We start from the raw sequence: 18280 nt of genomic DNA, 5'->3' as shown, positions 1-18280 counted from the left end.
CAAGAAATGGACCGTGTAATCGATTGTCCAGATATCTGGTTAACATTTTTAACCCGCTAATCGAAACCTATAATAGAAGGCTCAAGAATTCTACCCAATTGGTAGAGGACATTAAAAACATCGAACTTGAACCCACTGACAAATTAATAAGTTTTGATGTGGTAAGCTTGTTCCCCAGTGTCCCGGTCACCGAGGTGTTAAAAGTGTTAAAATTAGATTAGAACAGGACAACAAATTACAGGAGAGGACTAAATTAGACATAGACACTTTAATAGAACTCACACAAATATGCTTAGAATTCAACTGTTTTTCTTTTAATAATAAATTATATAAACAAACTCGGGGCCTAAGTATGTGCCGTAGTTTATCTCCGTTCCTAGCGGAAATATATATGGAAGACAGAAGAAAAAATATTCTCCAAAAAAAGAAAAACCCGAAATATAAAATGGTGGAAAAGATATGTGGACGACATATTAGCCATAATAAAAGATACTTGAGACTATAGTAATGAACTATTAGAATTTATAAATTCTATCGACCCATCAAATATTAAATTTACAATGGAAAAAGAAATTAATGGAAACCTCCCCTTTCTAGACGTATTATTAAATCGAAATATCGATGAAAAGAAGGTTAATTTTTCTATTTATCAGAAATGCATTGGGGCAGGTATTTAAATTATATGTCTGAACATAGTAAAAATGTAAAAATTGGAATAGTAAAAGGGTTAAAATCTAGAATAGATAATATTTCTGATCAACCAATCATAGATAAAAACAAGATAAAAATTCAATTTTTAAAATCGGCCTATCCAGAAAAAATCATTGATGACGTTTTTAACAACAACATTGTAAAGAATAACAAGAGTGATGTAGACACTAGGGAAGAAAAAGATTTAAAAAAAGTGTTGGTGTTACCCTACATAAAACGTAAATCAGAAATATTGAATAGACTATTAAAAAGTAAATTCGATATAAAATTAATTAGCAAAAATAATAAAACCCTAAAAAATGAACTAAGCAAATTTAACCAAAAACTACAAAATTGGATAAAAAAGGAGTAGTGTATAAAATTAAATGTAAAACTTGTGGGGGGACATATATTGGGGAAACCCAAAGGTCTATAAAAATTAGATTAAAAGAGCACCAATACGGGTGTAAGAAAAAAAGATAGTTTGAATGGCATCGCAAAACATTTGATTGACACAGATTTTAAACATACAATAGATTGGGATAACCCTGAACTAGTTTATTTGGAGCCTGATTATTTTAGGCGGAAATTCATAGAGAGGGTTTTTATCAATAGTACCGGTGAAGGGGGGCTAAACTTGGAGGAGGGGAACAGTGAGGCGAAAGTATGGGGAATATTAACGAATGTTAAAAAATAATTTTTGGTGTCAGTTGTAAAAAAAACGTATTGTCGGGACGTTTTCTGTATATTTTGTAATTAGGGTGCCTGACGAAGACCGCAAGGACGGTCGAAAGCTTGCCACGGCTTTTTGATTTTAATCAAAAGTTTTTTACCCATGAGACCTTTTCGAAACTGTTTTCTTTATATAATATTATCTTCAGAGAGAAAAGCTTTAAGAAAATCCTTCGATTAATGGCACCATTATAAGAAGAACTAGGTTAACTTTTGTGGTCTTATAGCCACTATCAATCGAAGAATAACCTTAAAAGGCTTTTTTAAAGACTTTCCACATAGAGTTGTTAAAATTTAAAAATTTTAAAGAGTATTCGAGCTTTAAATAACATATTTGAAAACTGTTATGATATTTAAATTATTATTTTAATTGAACCATATTTAAATATTTCATTAGAATTCTTACGATGTATAATTTAGATTGTTTAATCGAGTTTTAGTTAAATAAAATATTTGATCATAATTGTTATATTGAAAATTGGTATTTGAATTAACCATTAATAGGCTCTCTTTCTCTGTCGTTTCTGTTCAGCGCACGCCCGCGAATAATGCCATCTTTTCCAACAAAAATTGCTCCGTGAAAAAAATTATAAATGCACGCGCTGAATCGTTTCCTTATTTAAATACAAATTTTGCCTTTTATAAATAAATCATTTGATTACAGTTCTTATGATGTATAAATTTAATAGTTTAAACGGACTATTGAACATTTAATTTCAATTTTGTATCAGAGTTGTTACGCTAAATTTGGTTTAAGCCTTCTTAGATTTTTATAACGCACATCATCCCTTTTGCCGATTGGAAATTCGTAAGTTCAAATTCGAGCTTTGAAGTATTCTTTGTGTTATGAGTATAATTGTGATTCTATACAATATGACCTGTTTGATAGTTTCAATTCTTAATTTTATCTTGTAAAGTATCATTCACATTATATAAGTTTCGTTGGTTTTCTTCTTTAGGCTTAACTAATTTAACACTTCGTTTTGTCAGTCATTTCGGAACCTCTTTCAACGCGATCTAGGAGGATTTATACTCGATACAAGAGCAGGCCTTAGCCTTCACCATTCCCCTCCCCCTTCTCTCCTTTAAAGACATAATGAAATGGTTAAATAATCTACTCTCTATCGAAATGTAGACGAAAATTAAGTACAAAAATTATATTTACAATATTTTATTGATTTTAATAAAATCATCGTGTAGAACTTGCCAAAAGCATACGAAATTTTTCTTCGTGGCTTGGACGTGGGGATTACACAGCGTGGGCTTTAATTTAAAAACACTATAGTAAAAACGTTTGCACTATAGAGTGTTGTTAAATTAAATTTTAAAGAAACCAATTTAACACTGTTAAACTTTATATTATTGGTCGGGGGGCTCTGGGCTTCAAAGATAGCCAATGCCCTAGGTTAGGCTGGGGCTCGCGAGTGCGGTCGCTCTCTTTTGTATATTAGAATTCCAATCTCTGCTTGATACATAACGGTTCGATCGAGAGCCGGGCAATGAAATAATATTATCGCCTTCTTGGCGAACTTGTTTGCTCTTGAGCGAAACGAGCAAACACCGGTTTTTATTCCCCGACCTGATGGTGAAGCAACTGTTTGTGATCGCGCGTAAACGCGAAAGAATATCTGAAAAACTACTGCCCTTATCGCGATTTTTTGTAGTAGTATTTTAAGTCCGAAATAAAGTCCTTCGCTGTTATTGTTTTAAATCCGTGTTAATTTATATCCAGTTTATTACAGTTCGGAATTAGTTAGTTGTACTTTTTAAATTTAGTAAGATTCCCCGAACCTACGATTATTTTTTCAGTCGGGAGTAGGCATATTTTGTCTCCTTATTTCCGCTCTCCCACAAAGGTTCTCGGTTGAATCTGCTGAACGTTTCATAATACTTCGCCGCCTGTTTAGTTTACGTTTAAAGATAGAGCCTTTATTGAGCTTTCTACCAAATAAGTTGGAGTATTACAGTTCATCAAGAGAATTGTTTTGATGCGAGTGAAACGAAGTCCGCTCACAGGCCGAGAGATTTGCCGTCGAGTTACCGTTCAGAACTTTTTTAGTAACGCCCGAACTTTTTCCTATTATGTATTTTAGCTCTCGATATATTTCAAGAACGGAATGCCCGTAGAGCCGTTCGCGTTTGTATTTTCAATGACGGAGAACTTTTCAGGATGAACTTTTTATAAATCTGCCCACCTCTGGTTTCTACTTGAATATTGAATTTGGATCTACGGCTTCCACCAAAGCCATCGATCACTGTCTTTACCTCGTACACGAATTATTTTAACTCGAAAGAGATTTTCCCTGGTGAAGGGTGTTTAAAATATCTCTGAAAATTACTGTATAAGTGGCACCAGTATCTAATTGGCACTTTTTTTAATAACGCTGAGCCACTTGTCATCATAAACATCGTGGCTCTTCATTGTTGGTGAACACAGTTTTCCTATAAAGTTAGCACACTCTACGAAAAGTTAAAAAGATTTCGCTTGTTATCCGGTAAAGTTAATTACTAGTTCATTCTTAAAAAAACCACTTTACCTTCTATAATTTTTTTAATTTAGATTAATAATAATATTTCATATTCATATTATCATTACGCTTTGTGTAATCAAAATGAAGTGTAAGTTCTTCGGTTTCCCCGTTCCATCAAAACTTGTTGACGTTAACGGTAATAGTGAGTGTAGGGAGCTGTTGGCTCGCGTGGCATGTTGGGCTTGCCACCACCCTCCTATGCAACTTAACTGGCGACCTGAATTAATGGCTTTAGAAGTCGCTCGATGACTTAAGTCTAAGATATTGTCTTGGGTATTAGCGTAGCAGATTATTATTTGATTATTATTAAAATCAGTAGATTTAAATATTTGTTGCTAAGCCTCGGACAGAAAAACCGTCCATTCTTTAAAACTTGGCCAGCAATAGCGTTTGTGTAGCCTACACGTTGTCGAAAGTTTTTCTCATTTCACTCGAAGCAACAATGTATGAATAACAGTAACATTTATCGCGTTTCTTGTACAACAGCACCATTTATCGCGTTTCTTGTACAACAGTAACATTTATCGCGTTTCTTGTACAACAGTACCATTTATCGCGTTTCTTGTACAACAGTACCATTTATCGCGTTTCTTGTACAACAGTACCATTTATCACGTTTCTTGTACAACAGTACCATTTATCGCGTTTCTTGTACAACAGTACCATTTATCGCGTTTCTTGTATAACAGTACCATTTATCGCGTTTCTTGTACAACAGTACCATTTAACGCGTTTGTTGTACAACAGTACCATTTATCGCGTTTCTTGTACAACAGTACCATTTAACGCGTTTATTGTACAATTATTGCAGTGGTTTCTAGCTTTTATATACATACTTAATATTATTTATGTTTGGTTAAAGTATATGAATTTTTCAATTTTTATATGACCTAGCACGTCCCAAATATAAAGAAATGTTTCCATTTTTACACCATACGATTCAATATGTTAACTTTTTCTATAGAATCAAATGTAAAATTGTGCTCCTCGTCCATCCCTTATCAATGAAATAATAATATTCCATGTTAATTATTAGACAAGCTAAACCAGAGGTACAAAAGGTGTAGGGGAAGGTTGAAGGATTGTAGACGTAGCTATATTGTGAACATTCTACCCCCCTACAAGTTCCACGATAAGCCTATCATAAGGTCGCCATAAGTAAAGGTCTAGCATAGAGCCCCATGTTTACGGCATTATCCATGCGAGAAGAAAAGGAACGAACGAGGATAAGGCAGTAGCGACATCTTCTTTTTCAAAATTTCTACATCTAAAATATTATCTTACTTGGTAGAGCAGCCCCGCTCGGGTTGATAAATGCCACACAAAACGCGTCTAAATCTCACACTTGAAAAATAAATACCTTCCTGAACACAACTCTTATTTCTAATAGCCAGTTTTAGGTTCTGATGAATAATTTTGCAAAGATTAGTGTTAATTTTAAGTTCTAAAGCGATAAAATTGTGAATTAGCCTTAGCTACGGTGCTAAGGGATCTCGGCGGAGATTTATAATAACAATAGGTATGTCAATTTGCCTAAATTATCACCGAACTGATTGTCAGAATTATTGTGCAATCTAGGTTTAGTTCTCAGCACAGAGCCCCCTAATGTCTAAATATGCCTAAAGTGGAATATACTATTACCAAGGGCGATAAAATGCTACTCAGTTCGAGTGCAAGTCCAAGTCGGAGCTTGGCGAGAATGTCAGTGTTGAAAAGAGGTTTGGTCAAGAAATTAGCATTAAAAAAATCGGAAATGTCATACTTATTGTTATTATGTTTTTATGAAGTAAACTTTATTTAATATAAAAACTATTCATTTCCTATTATGGTACTGGCATTTTAACTACTTTCCTCCTCTACTTTTTCTTGTTGAAAATCGTTTTTAAATTACGTACAATAGGGGCTTCAATAAATGCCGCTCTCTTTTTGTTTCCTCCCCTACGCGCATCTGATTTATCAACTCCTGTTAAGTTGTCCGAGATTGCCTGTCAAACAGCCGAGAAGATATACAAGAACTCTGAGACTATGACCGATTTAACAATGGAATATATTGATAGATTGGAAGAAAATATCAAGACAAACAGAATAGATGAAGAATACATATAAACTAACGAAGCAAGAGCAGTTTATTACACGGGTCTTCCAACTTTAACAATAATAATGGAAACTTTTAAGTTGTTAGCGCACCATATGCAACCGAGTTTAAACGCAAAGCTATCGCAGTTTTAAGAGTTTTTGGTTCTCCTTTTAAGACTTCGACTAGACTTAAATGTTGTAGATCTCGCTTACCGATTCAACGTTTCACCCTCAACCATTTCAAGAGTGTTTGATAAGTGGTTAGATGTTGCTAATGTTCGGCTACATCGTTTAATTAAATGGCCAGAGAGAGATGAATTACACCTAACAATGCCAAATGGTTTTAAGGTAGCATCATATGTAACATAATTGCTCATAAGTATGCCTCTGTATAACATTTCCATTGAAAAAAATTCAATGAGACCTTGTTTCACGCGGAACATACATTAAGCGGACCCAAAAATGCAAAAATTCTTATAATCCTTGCGCTATTGAAAAGGTTACCATGGAAATGAAATCATGTGATCGCGAGGCACTAGCTAAACTTGACATGGGCAAAGCCAGAAACGCGCGAGGAATTCTCACTAACTTCCGTTTCCCATCAGTAAAGTTGATGACGCGTATTTCGTCACGGAGTTGTAAGTGACGTAATTTACGTCATATCCCGTGAACAAGGTTTCATTAACGAAAATGCTTTTATGGCATACTTATGATTGATTATGTTACATATGGTAGCATTTAATAACAAAGTTGCAGTTATCATCGATTGCTTTGAAATTTTTATCGAAAGTTCGTCATCTATAGATTCTAGGGCAGAAACTTACTCGTTCTACAAGAGCCATAACACTATGAAGTTTCTTAAAGGGGTAACACCACAAGGTTCTGTTTCATTTATTTCCGAGGCTTGAGGGGGACGTACCTCTGATAAGCATATCACGGAGGAATCTGTCATTTAAAAAAAAACCAATACCGGGTGATATGATTTTGGCTGACCGGGGATTTAACATTTCTGAATCAGTTGGATTCTATTGCACTGAAGTAGCGGTTCCGGCTTTTACAAAAGGGAAGAATCAATTAAGCCCTAAAGAGCTACAGGATACTAGAAAGATAGCAAACGTTCGCATTCATGTTAAGAGAGTTATCGGGCATACAAGAAACCAATATAGAATATTACAGTCAATCAACTATTCCAATTGATTATTTACATAACAATGATCCCAATTTACCAACTAAATTGGATAAAATTGTTAAAGTTTGTTGCGCTTTGATTAACACATGCAATTCTGTGGTTTCATTTGGTTAGTGTCATAATAATGTATTCTAAATAATTTCAAGAAATTAAAAATTATCTTTATTTGCCTTTTAATTTTGCCTTACAATTAGGACAATACCAACGTTTCGTAGTTGGTGCTCTTTTAACATTTATAATGGAACCACTCCCAAGGACAATTTTCATCATCGTAAGCGACCATTTTAATATCATGGCACTTTTTTAGAGAAGTACTCACCGATTAACTCTGGCAATATACATTTGTCAAATTACATTTTAGATTTATCAATAATTTCACTAAAAAGCTCATAGTCAGGTAGTATTCTTTCAATGTAAATATCACAAGGGGTCCATATTACGAAATCACTGTACTTTTTAATGCACACCAACATTTGGGTTTGGACCTGGTAATAGTACAGATGACTAGTAGAAAGTGTATACGAGTGAGAACTAGCGTTGTACTTCAAACAAGAAGATATTAACTTGGCGTATTCGTTTATTTTTGAAATTCGGGCTGAATATGGTGCCTTTACTTCTAGGGTAGCAACTCCGCAACATTTGCACGAAATAATTCCACCAGGTGATGCCCCCATAAAGGGATGTTGTGGGTTTATAACTAAACTTGACTTTGACACTTTTAAGCCTTCGTGACTAGTTCTGTTAACATCATAATATTTTTTATTGCATAATTTTCATGTTTAAAGGGAATATAACCTCAGGTATTTGGTGTGGAACACCAACGTTTGCAGCTTTGGCCGCTCTTGCCTTTGGCTTTAGAAATTTTTGGCGCCACTATACAGCGTAATTTGAAAAATTGAAGGGGTCTTCCATAAAGATTGCTTTGCAGGTTATATTCCCTTTAATGCCCCAATCCATTGCGGGACAGGAAAAAGTCCTGCCAGGGTAACAAATAGACTTTAAGAGACTAACTGAAGGGTTGTCTACGTTAGTTTTGCAGGCAGCCTTAGCAACTGATGCCGTTATTCTCCCAGCTCTTTGAGCGAACCAAAATTTGCTGTTTGCTTGCTCACGAGTTAATTCTTAAACTTTGGTTATTATGGTTTTTTCTTTTAAATTTAGACATACTTTCAAAATCTCATCATATGATAAATCTCCAACTTCAGCACTTTTTAAACTAGTTAATGGTTTTGGCATTTCCACAGATTTAGGAATGTAATTTTGATTATAGGGACTGATTAGTGAAAGAATTACAGGTTTGGACTTAGACGAAGAGAGGCATTGTAAATAATCTTCAAACTCCTGGTTTGTTACTTCAGGTACTGCTATCTTCTTTCGGGAATTAGTTGTCGTTTCGGGTTTAGGAGTGTTTTCAATCAGCAAACGATCCATTCTCTTGTTTCTTTGTTTGGCTGAAGTGAAGTTTATTTCCCGAGCACGTTTAAAGGGTACTGGCTTTACATGGGGGGCCAGCCATTGATTCACCCCAGAAGTACATGATTGGTTTTTAAGCAGCGCTACACCAGCTTCGATAAGGAAAAGAATCGCTCCAATGTGAGAACACGACTCCCCCATACCAGCCATGCACGTGCAGTGAGCGGTTAAAACTTCACCACTTTCTCTTGTTAATATCCAATTATTTAAACATTCCTCATTTGCTTTCTGAGAATGTTTTACCTAAATAAGAAATTATGTCAATCATTGGTTCACTCACATAATATAGCTGATTAACTTACTTTTCCCAAAACGAGAATAAGGCCTTTATCCAACTTTTTGACTAGAATACCCTTTAAGAAACGACTTGTAAGAAATGTATGAGATTCCATACTTTTGTAGTTTTTCATTTGCTCTAATGTTACCGAATTTGTTGTATGCAACAAATACGTGGATATATCAGGAAATTTGACTTTGGGCCAGTGGGAAGCATCAGTTTGGTAATTGTTAATTATTTCCTCATAAATTTCCAATAAATTTCATATACTTTATTTTATAAATTACTTTGTCATTGTCAACAATGGAGTTAAAATAATTATTAATTTTTAATAATAATCCCCCCATAGAGTTAAAATAACCTTTATAATTCTTTTTTCATTTCCTAAATTCATTTTTTCATAAATAAAAATACTAAGCCTCGCCGCCTCTATGAGTTTTTCCACAGTAGAGTAAAAATTCGCCTGCTACGCCTAGCTCCCAAGTTATCTGGCAGCCCGACACGGGGGAGAGCACGGGGGATGAATTTGCAGGGAAAAGCACTAAACCCCCTTTAGTGAGAACCATGTATAGGCTAGGTTTTGGCAGAAAGTCCATTATAATAATAATAATAATAATCTAAATGCCATAGCCGACCTAAACTCGTTACCAGGGCAACGAAAACAGGTAACGCCCACGATCAAGCAGCGAATAGCGTGAAACCCAGTGCGGTTTGCTTTTGCAGGTAATAAAACATTTAATAATAATAATAATAATAATAATAGTCAGCTAGGCTTATATCCAAGGCACCACCTTAGGCCCAAATCATCGAGCGAATTTTAATGCCTTTAAACAGTTGGCCGGGTTACAACATCACAGACAGAGCTATAATAGTAGCATAAGTAAAATAATACAAAAAGTATGACATTAGGAAAATTTTTACCACATCCTTTCTACACACTGACGGCAAAAAAATTCTAAATAGCACCCCTCGGTAGCGGCGCCATGAACTAAGCTAAACCAACTTCCGTTAACGTGATATTCCGGTAATTTGGCGCGCGATTTTGAAGCTTAACGCGTATTTAGTCGGTTGTAACTACAGTTACAAACGAAACTTTTTTAAGTACTATATGATTTTCTGAATTTGAACTCTGACTCCTTAAAACCACAAAGAGGGTGAAACTTCCGTGTTACAGAGCTGCTAGTCGTTTTACTGATTTATCTTTGGCGAAGAAAGGATGTAGCAATAAAAAAATAAATGAGCAAGCGCTAAGTGACATACTTAGAGGAATTATCTTATTTATGATAGAAATAAGGAAAGGATTAATGAAAGGTTATTGACTCACCTAAATTTAGCGAGAGAGCTAGTAGTGTAAGTGACGAAAATGTTTCACTGCGCGCCCTGCCTGGGGTTTGACAGCACTAAAGATTTAAATGGAACACTGCTTGTAAGGTAACTTTATGTGCCGACTGAGTGGTTGAGCCTTCTTGTAGAAACTTCCCTCGTAATAATGACTTTCTGCCCTTTGAGTCAGTTTGACGTGATTTCAAAACTAATGATATTAGAGACAGTGACGTCCAGGTATGGTGCTTAACCCGTGTTATCAAATGTTAGTTTCGCAGGTGGTTATATACAATAGCTCTTAAGGCGAATTTTATTAATTAGTTCACGTTCAGGGTAAATGATGCCGCGTTTCAAATAACGTTTTGGCATCAGTTCATGGTAGGCGTAAAGACCTTGAAAAATCTGTTATTTTTTGTACATAAATTTCACTTTAAACACAAAGCATTATTTACCTCGTGTTATCGTGTATTTTCATTGCCAGGGATGAATACGTTTTGATGTTTTACAAGAAGTTTAGTATAACAAGTTGGCAAGCCTAAATATACCTCTCCTCGGAAGAATTGTCCCTAGTGGTATTAATTTCTCGAGACGCCCCCTAAAGATATTTCCGCAATTCAGAGTTATTTACTAAAAATTTAATCCCGGTTAAATCCCGCCCGGTATTAAAATTTTATTTTAATTAAAATAATTGAGACGAAACAACCGAGTTTAATTTATTCAGAATAATATAAATTAAGTAGTTACAACAGCGAGTTAGACGTACTAAAACAATGCACAATTGAATTTAACCCTATTTACAGAACAAGTTTATCAGTTAAATATAATACGAAGCAAATTTTAATGAAAGAAATATCTACAGAGGGTATTTGTATTTTTCTCGCTTACGAAATACTTGCCGCATCTTTAACGCTCATTTTATTTCAACACTCGCCCATGATGAAGATACCGTAGAATAGCTATACTCGACATCTGGTAATGGTTGACTCGTAGACTTCCAGTTGACGTTGTGACACATACCGCATGAAAAGGACCAATACCATTCAATTTCCAATATCATATAATGACTCGCACACCAAAGAAATCAATGACTGCATTAGGAATGGTAGATGTCCAAATATCCACACCAATAAAAAATGTATTAACAAGAAGCGAAAAACTTACCACTCACAAAGCACAGAAAGCCACTTGACTAAACGAGAGCTCGTATATCAATAAATGACCATAGACGGAATAGTTAGGGCTCTTTATAAATAAAAACAAACGAACCCAATTGATAAACTGCATTAAACATCTTAATCAGTCGAGAAAACGTTTAACATAAATTACGAAGTAATGATGACCCAGTTAAAAACCAGACCAACGTAAGTGTAAGCGCACGATGTATACAACTCGATATTTTCTTCATAAATGAACTATTACGCGAAACACACAATAGATAAAAATATACGACTGAAAAAACGAAATTAATTACAAACAAGTTGGCAAGCCAAAATATACCTCTCCTTGTAAGAGTTTTTAATTTTCAATGAAGCGTAACTGTATCCGTGGTTCTGCGGTAGAACATTCACCTGTCGTGCAAGAGGGCTCGGGTTCAAATCCCGGCCGTTGAAAATTTATACTACACCCAATGACAAAAAGAGGTCGCTTTTGGAAAAACCTTTTCCCTGATTCTAAGAAACTGCGTACGCAGTGATTACCCTTTGCCCCGAAAATTCGAACGCGTTCGCAGGCCTGACAGACAGACACGGTGGTTGTGTTACCCCTCCTAGGGTACAAAGTCCCCTCGGAGAGGTAAAAACTAACGGGTTCTACCCTTTAATCCTCTTATCTGCTGACTGCGCTAAAACAAGATTTGACCTTTAAATTTTCATACGTAAAAAATGTAGACTTTAACAAGTTGGAAAGCCAAAATATACCTCTCCTCGGAAGAGTTTTTAATTTTCAGTGAAGCGTGACTGTATCCGTGGATCTGCGGTTGAACGCTCACCTGTCGTTCAAGAGGGCTCGGGTTCGAATCCCGGACGATTGAAAAGTATACTACACCCAATGACAAAAAGAGGGCGCTTTTTGGAAAAACCTTTTCCCTGATTCTAAGAAACTGCGTACGCAGTGTATACCCTTTGCTTCGAAAATGCGAATGCTTTCGCAGGCCTGACAGACAGACCATGGACAGTAAATTAAGAGGACAGGTTTTCGATACCCTTCCACAGTGCATTTTATTTATCCCCGCGTATCAATCAGCTTGAGAGACTCCGAGGGAGTCTTCCAAGGTCGTTTGTACCACGTGATCTTAAAATTTCAAAATGGCAATCTAATGCGGTTGATATTGTTCCGTAATTTTTTGCGCTTTATATTTTAGTAAATTTTAATTTTGGTTTTTTAATTCAATAAAAACTATCAACTGATATTTAGTATATCATATTTAATATATAAAAACGTGAAAAAATAGCTTTTGACGTAAAAATATACTTCGTGTTTATCTTTTTTCGAACAGTATCGTCCACTCTTAGTGATACTTGTTTTTTTCAAATAACCTTGGCCGACTCCCTTAGTGTGATTGGTTTACGGGGGCTAAAAACCAGGCTTTTTACCCATCCTCTTAAATCTACTATCCATGGATAGACCCACCCACAGACAGACCGACAGATAGACACGGTGGTTGTATAACCCCTCCTAGGGTACAAAGTCCCCTCGGAGAGGTAAAAACAATATTAACATCTACGTAAGGTGTTAATAATCTTCCCACCCAAACAAATATTACATTTATTTTTATCCCGGTTTTACTGGTATTTAATCTTTAGAGATGTAGACGTCTATGGCTCATCGGTAAAACGTCCGCGTCATAAGAATGTGCCCCGGGTTCGATTCCTGACGACGATCGTATTTAACTACAAATTGATAAATTTCCACATTTGAAATTTTATACATATCAAAAAAAAATAAAATGGTACAGGAAAAATTGACGTTAATAACTTTAAAACTGCTTAAGTGGTTAGAGTAAATCTCTTGCACGCAGCGGACCCGGGTTCGATTCCCGGCCGGCGCCAATAAAGAACAAGGCGTACACCGTGAACATTTGGTGGGAACCTTGCCATCTGGATGCTAAGACGTTTAACGTAACCCTTAGTGTTCGGTCCGTCACAAACACGGAAAATTACAATATGCAGCCGAAGAAACTATTATACGACAACCAATGACGAAGAGAGAGGTTTTTGTAAAAACCTTTCCCCTCATTCCAAGCCACTGCGAACGCGGTGGATTCGGGAAACTGCGTACGCAGTGATTACGCTTTGCACCGAAAATGCGAACGCATTCGCAGGAGACACACAGACACACACATACGGTGATTGTAAAACCCCTCCTAGGGGACATAGTCCCCTCGGAGAGGTTAAAATACATACATGGCGCGTACAACCACGCCATCATTGGCGATCAAGAACCAAATGAATCCCAACCAGCGACCCTCGTGCCAAGTCGTGAATTTTAAAAAAGGGGAAGGGGAATTGCGAGGGGAATTCAAAAAGAAAAAGTAGTGGTAATCCATTGGTTGGTTTATGGAATAGATATCGCCATCTATTGTAGCTAAAATTCGACCATTCCTGACTAACTAAATTTCCTGATTTACAAATTAATGTTAAATAATAAAAGTAATTTTTTTTGCATCGACTTAATACAAAAACAATTCTTAAATAAACTTTACGCGTAAATTCTGTCAAGTATACTTTAGGTATACATTAGAATTAATTAAATTCGTTTAACAACAGTCCTTTAGATAAGCCGGTAATTTCTTAGTGCGACTCGCACTTCTTGGGTTCTCTTCTTCGGTGTCGTAGCTATCCTCCGGGAAAGACTGCTAGTGATGGCTGTCCATCGTCGGTAGATATATCCACGGTCGGTGGATCGTTGGAGTCTACAGTCGGTGGATCCGTGGAGTCTACAGTCAGTGGGTCGTCGGCTTCAGCATCCGGTTCGTTTGCTTCTTCATTTTCGATTATCAGTAACCTTTTCAATTTGTCTACCGGAGCGGTATTCCTGTAAAACTTATTGGATCGCTGATTCTCTGGTAGATCTTCAATTACGTATCTATCACAGTTTAAACGTTTTGTGACCACGTAAGGGCCACGGTATTTTGCCGCCGTCTTGAGCGATAGTCCGGTTGCGTGTGGTGGTCTCTCGACTACGACTAGATCTCCTGGTTCGTAGACGTCAGCTTTCACTCTTTTGATGTTGTAGCGTTGTCGCTGCTTTACCTGATCGGTAAGGATCGCTTGAATAGCTGTCTCTCTGCGTTTTTTGAATACTCTCGTCGACAACAGTTTCTTATGATAACGTGTCTTTAACCAAATCGTGATTAGGATTTCGAGACTTGAAATTGAAAAGCAATGAAAATGGAGAGCTTTTCGTGGCGCTGTGGTCCGAGTTATTGATGTCCCATTGAATTTCGTGTAGATGGACATCCCAATCCCGTTCATCTTCTCTAATACACATGCTAGCAATTGCTGGCGTTAATTGTCTGTTTACTCGCTCGATCTGTCCGTTTCCGCGGGGAGTTGCAGTAGCGTTTACGATGTGTTTGACGTTAGATTTTCGGCAAAGCTCTTTGATTGCGCGTCCGGTATAAGAAGTACCTTGATCGGTGATCAGTCTAACCGGTGTTCCAAATAAACCGATAAGTTCTTCCAAAAAACGTTTAGTTGCGTTCATACCCGTGTCGCGGACTGCTCGTAAAATTGTGTATTTTGTGAATCCGTCAATCGCTGCGATTACAAAGTCATTTCCTTTCACGCTACGTACGAAGGGACCCAAATGATCCATATGGATGGTATGAAACGGAATTCCCACTTTGTCGATAGAATGTAGCATCCCTTGTTGTTTTCCTGCTGGGCGCTTATGGAACAGACATTCCAAGCAGGCCGACACGTAATGACGAACGTATCTTTAGGTCGAGTAAACCATTAGGTCTCCGATACTTTTTTACAAGTCTTATCGATGCCTACATGACCTATGTCATCATGACAATTATTTACAATTCTCCATCGATAAAAATATCTTGCTCATCTGTTGGGAATTGGTTGTATTTGATTATCAAATCGATCAACTCTACAAAATGAGGAGGTATAACGGAGGCGTTTTTGGCCCATAATTTGACTGGTTCCGATGGTAGGTTGGGAATTTGCATTTTCAGAAGTTGATCGTCTTCCTCTAGTGTTACGTGTTCTTCTTGAAACAACCGTAGTGTTTTGCCGTTTCACAACGGTCACGTTTGGAAGTTCCGTAAGAGTTTGGCCAATAAGTAAAGAAATGTCTTGAGATTCTTCTAGAACCACGAAGACTTCAATTGTAGCCTTAGTTACGCCTTTAGGATTCGTTTTCCCTGCGCTGTAGCCACCGACTACGCAAGTTGGTTCAACGGCGTCGTATCGTAATAGGATTTGCGCAGCATCGCTTTCTCTGATGAGTATGCATTTGCTACCCTGGTCAATTTAACGTGGTGACCGTTTATGACAGCGTCCTTGAAAAACTTTTCGTTAGCATCTCGATTTGTCGCTTCGGTAGCTTCGTTTACGGTGTGCGCTACATGCTTTGTCGACGTCGTCTTAATCGTATCCTAACTTTCGTTGTTGCAATCTTTTGAAACGTGTCCGGTACGATGGCATTTTTCGCATCTCGGTTTTCGCTGTGGTATTGAACAGTCTTTAGACATGTGGCCGTAAGTACTGAGATTGAAACACAGTGCTTCTCCATTTTTCGTTGAAACGCGGCTTCAACGATTTGTTTTTATCGATGTTTTTCGTGTTTTTTGTTAATCATTTCACGACTGTGATTCGTTGCCGTTATTTGATGGCTGTAGTACGCGATCATGATTCTGCCGTTTCTTGTTACCTTCGGTTTCAGTTAACTCCAATCTCGTTTCCAGTTGCTTCATGCATTGTAATAATTCCAGTGGACTTTTAAACTCATGTACGCTCAATGCCGTTATGAGCGCTGGATCCTTTAAACCCGTGATTAAATATTCTATCATTGCTTCTTCGGTTATAGACCGCCTAAACGTGCTTTAGCAATCTTGTCGTGATAGTATCGTTCTAGCGTTTCGCCAGGTTTTCTAAACCTTTGCTCCATTTCGCGGTGCAGCTTTTGAGTGTTCTTCGCGGGTGGAAACCATTTCTTTAACAAATCCTTCCATTCCGGCCAGCTATAAACGTTGGATTCTAGTCCCTCGAACCATATTTTTGCGGATCCTTTAAGCCGTGGTAGGGCGTTGTTAATGGTAATGCGATCAGACCATCCGTACATCGCGGCCATGTCATCCACTTTCTTGATCCACATCTCTGACGATTGATGAGGAGCGGACTCCGGATCGAAGTTTGGAATAATTTTACTAACGTCTCCCCATTGATGATACGCGACGTTGTTTGGAGGGAAAAAGGGCGCGTTAACATTTCCACCTTGTCCGGCATTCAAAATGTTTTGGTTTCCCGCTAAATGCTGCTGCTGCTGCATTGCTGCCATCGTTGCCGCTACCGCGCTCGTTACGGCGGTCTTTATCGCCACTTCGAAAGCCTATAAAGCTATGAAACTGGCTGCAGGGGGAGCGTCTTCGTTTTCTTCGTGGTTGCTCGTGTTGTCTTCTTCCTGACTATCCGCCATTGTTTCCAATTTCTGATCGCTTTCGTTAGTTAACCTCGTTTTCACTATAGTTTCGTTATCGTGGGTTTGTTTCGTACAGTCTTTTTTCCGTTGGGCTTTCATACAATTACGACAAGACGTTTTCGCATTTACTGTATGATTAACTTTGCCTTTAGTTAACTCGTTTATTCTAGTACTACGTCTCACGTTGGCCAGATGGGAACATAACATGAGACATTCGTTGACCGTTTATACTTTTTTATTACACTGTGATATTGGATGAATATATTTACGTGACCTTGGCTTGCCCGTGTCGTAGATTTCTTTGTCTCATTGAAATCAAATACGCGTCGCCGCGTGGTCTTATTCCCCTCTAACAAAAGGCGAATTTATCTTTGTTGTATTTTCATTTAATTCTCGTTCTGATCCGACTTCTAAGATGTTATCGTGTATTTTCATTTCCAGGGATGAATAAGTTTTGATATTTTACAAGAAGTTTAATATAAAAATACATACATGGCGCGTACAACCGCGCTATCATTGGCGATCAAGAACCGAATGAATCCGAACCAGCGACATTCGTGCTAAGTCGTGAATTCGAAAAAAGGAGAAGGGGAATCGCGAGGGGAATTCAAAAAGAAAAAGTAGTGGTAATCCGTTAGTTTGTTTATGGAATAGATATCGCCATCTAGTGTAGCTAGCACTCGTCTATTTAAGAACTGTTTTAAATGTCGTTTTTGTTAGTCCGTCCAATCTAGTGTATAGACGCATTCATATATTGCCTACAGTGAAATATGCAAAAAGGGGCGAAATCCACTCGAGGTACCTTCCTATTTAATAATGTTTGAGGTAGATGGCGACACTATAAAGTTTATGAAAAACAAAGTTTTTTAAAAAGTTATTTATTAATTACTAAATCATAGTACTTTAAATTCTTATTAAAAATATATAATTTTTGTAATTTAAATTAACAATTAATTTTAACAGTAGTTAACACTCTCCGCCATAGATGGCACTATAATACAATTTTAAACTATCCAATCAGGGAAGATAATTTTGTATTTTAAATCTCGACAAAACCGTTCTCCACTAAAAACTGAAAACTTTCAACCGATCGTTGAAAATCAAAATTACGACGTCATGTTGCTATCAGAGCGCCATCTACTAACAAATAACGCCATCACCACGGTACCTCGGATGAATTTTACCCCTTTAAAGTTGTCTCTGCCCCTTCAAAATTGTAAATCGACCTATTAGGTCCGATAGGTTAAGATTTCAAAAGCTGATACTCACGAGTACTAAAAAAAATGATTGCCTTATAATTCCTACGGCACAGTGGGCGTGTGATATTTTGTAATATCA

General features: G+C 37.1%; 1 protein-coding gene across 3 annotated transcripts in view; it reads right to left on the bottom strand.

Annotated features, from left to right (window-relative positions):
• Nucleotides 1-10590, bottom strand: part of LOC149959056 (solute carrier family 35 member G1-like) — a 60789-nt gene extending 50199 nt beyond the window's left edge. For 2 of the 3 annotated variants that reach the window (XM_090165129.1, XM_090165132.1), the window contains exon 1: nucleotides 10293-10590. The gene's annotated coding sequence lies outside the window, so the exon portion shown is untranslated. Of the gene's footprint in view, nucleotides 1-8511; nucleotides 8935-8993; nucleotides 9045-10292 lie in introns of all 3 variants that reach the window. The other variant, XM_090165130.1, reaches the window with a different exon arrangement.
• Nucleotides 10591-18280: the final 7690 nt, after the last annotated feature.

Source organism: Leiobunum rupestre, chromosome 2 (genome assembly GCF_980474605.1).
Source record: "Leiobunum rupestre chromosome 2, qqLeiRupe1.1.hap1, whole genome shotgun sequence".
Lineage (NCBI taxonomy): Eukaryota > Metazoa > Arthropoda > Arachnida > Opiliones > Sclerosomatidae > Leiobunum > Leiobunum rupestre.
The sequence above is the reverse complement of the archived record's forward strand: the minus strand, read 5'-3'. Positions and strand labels throughout refer to the sequence as shown.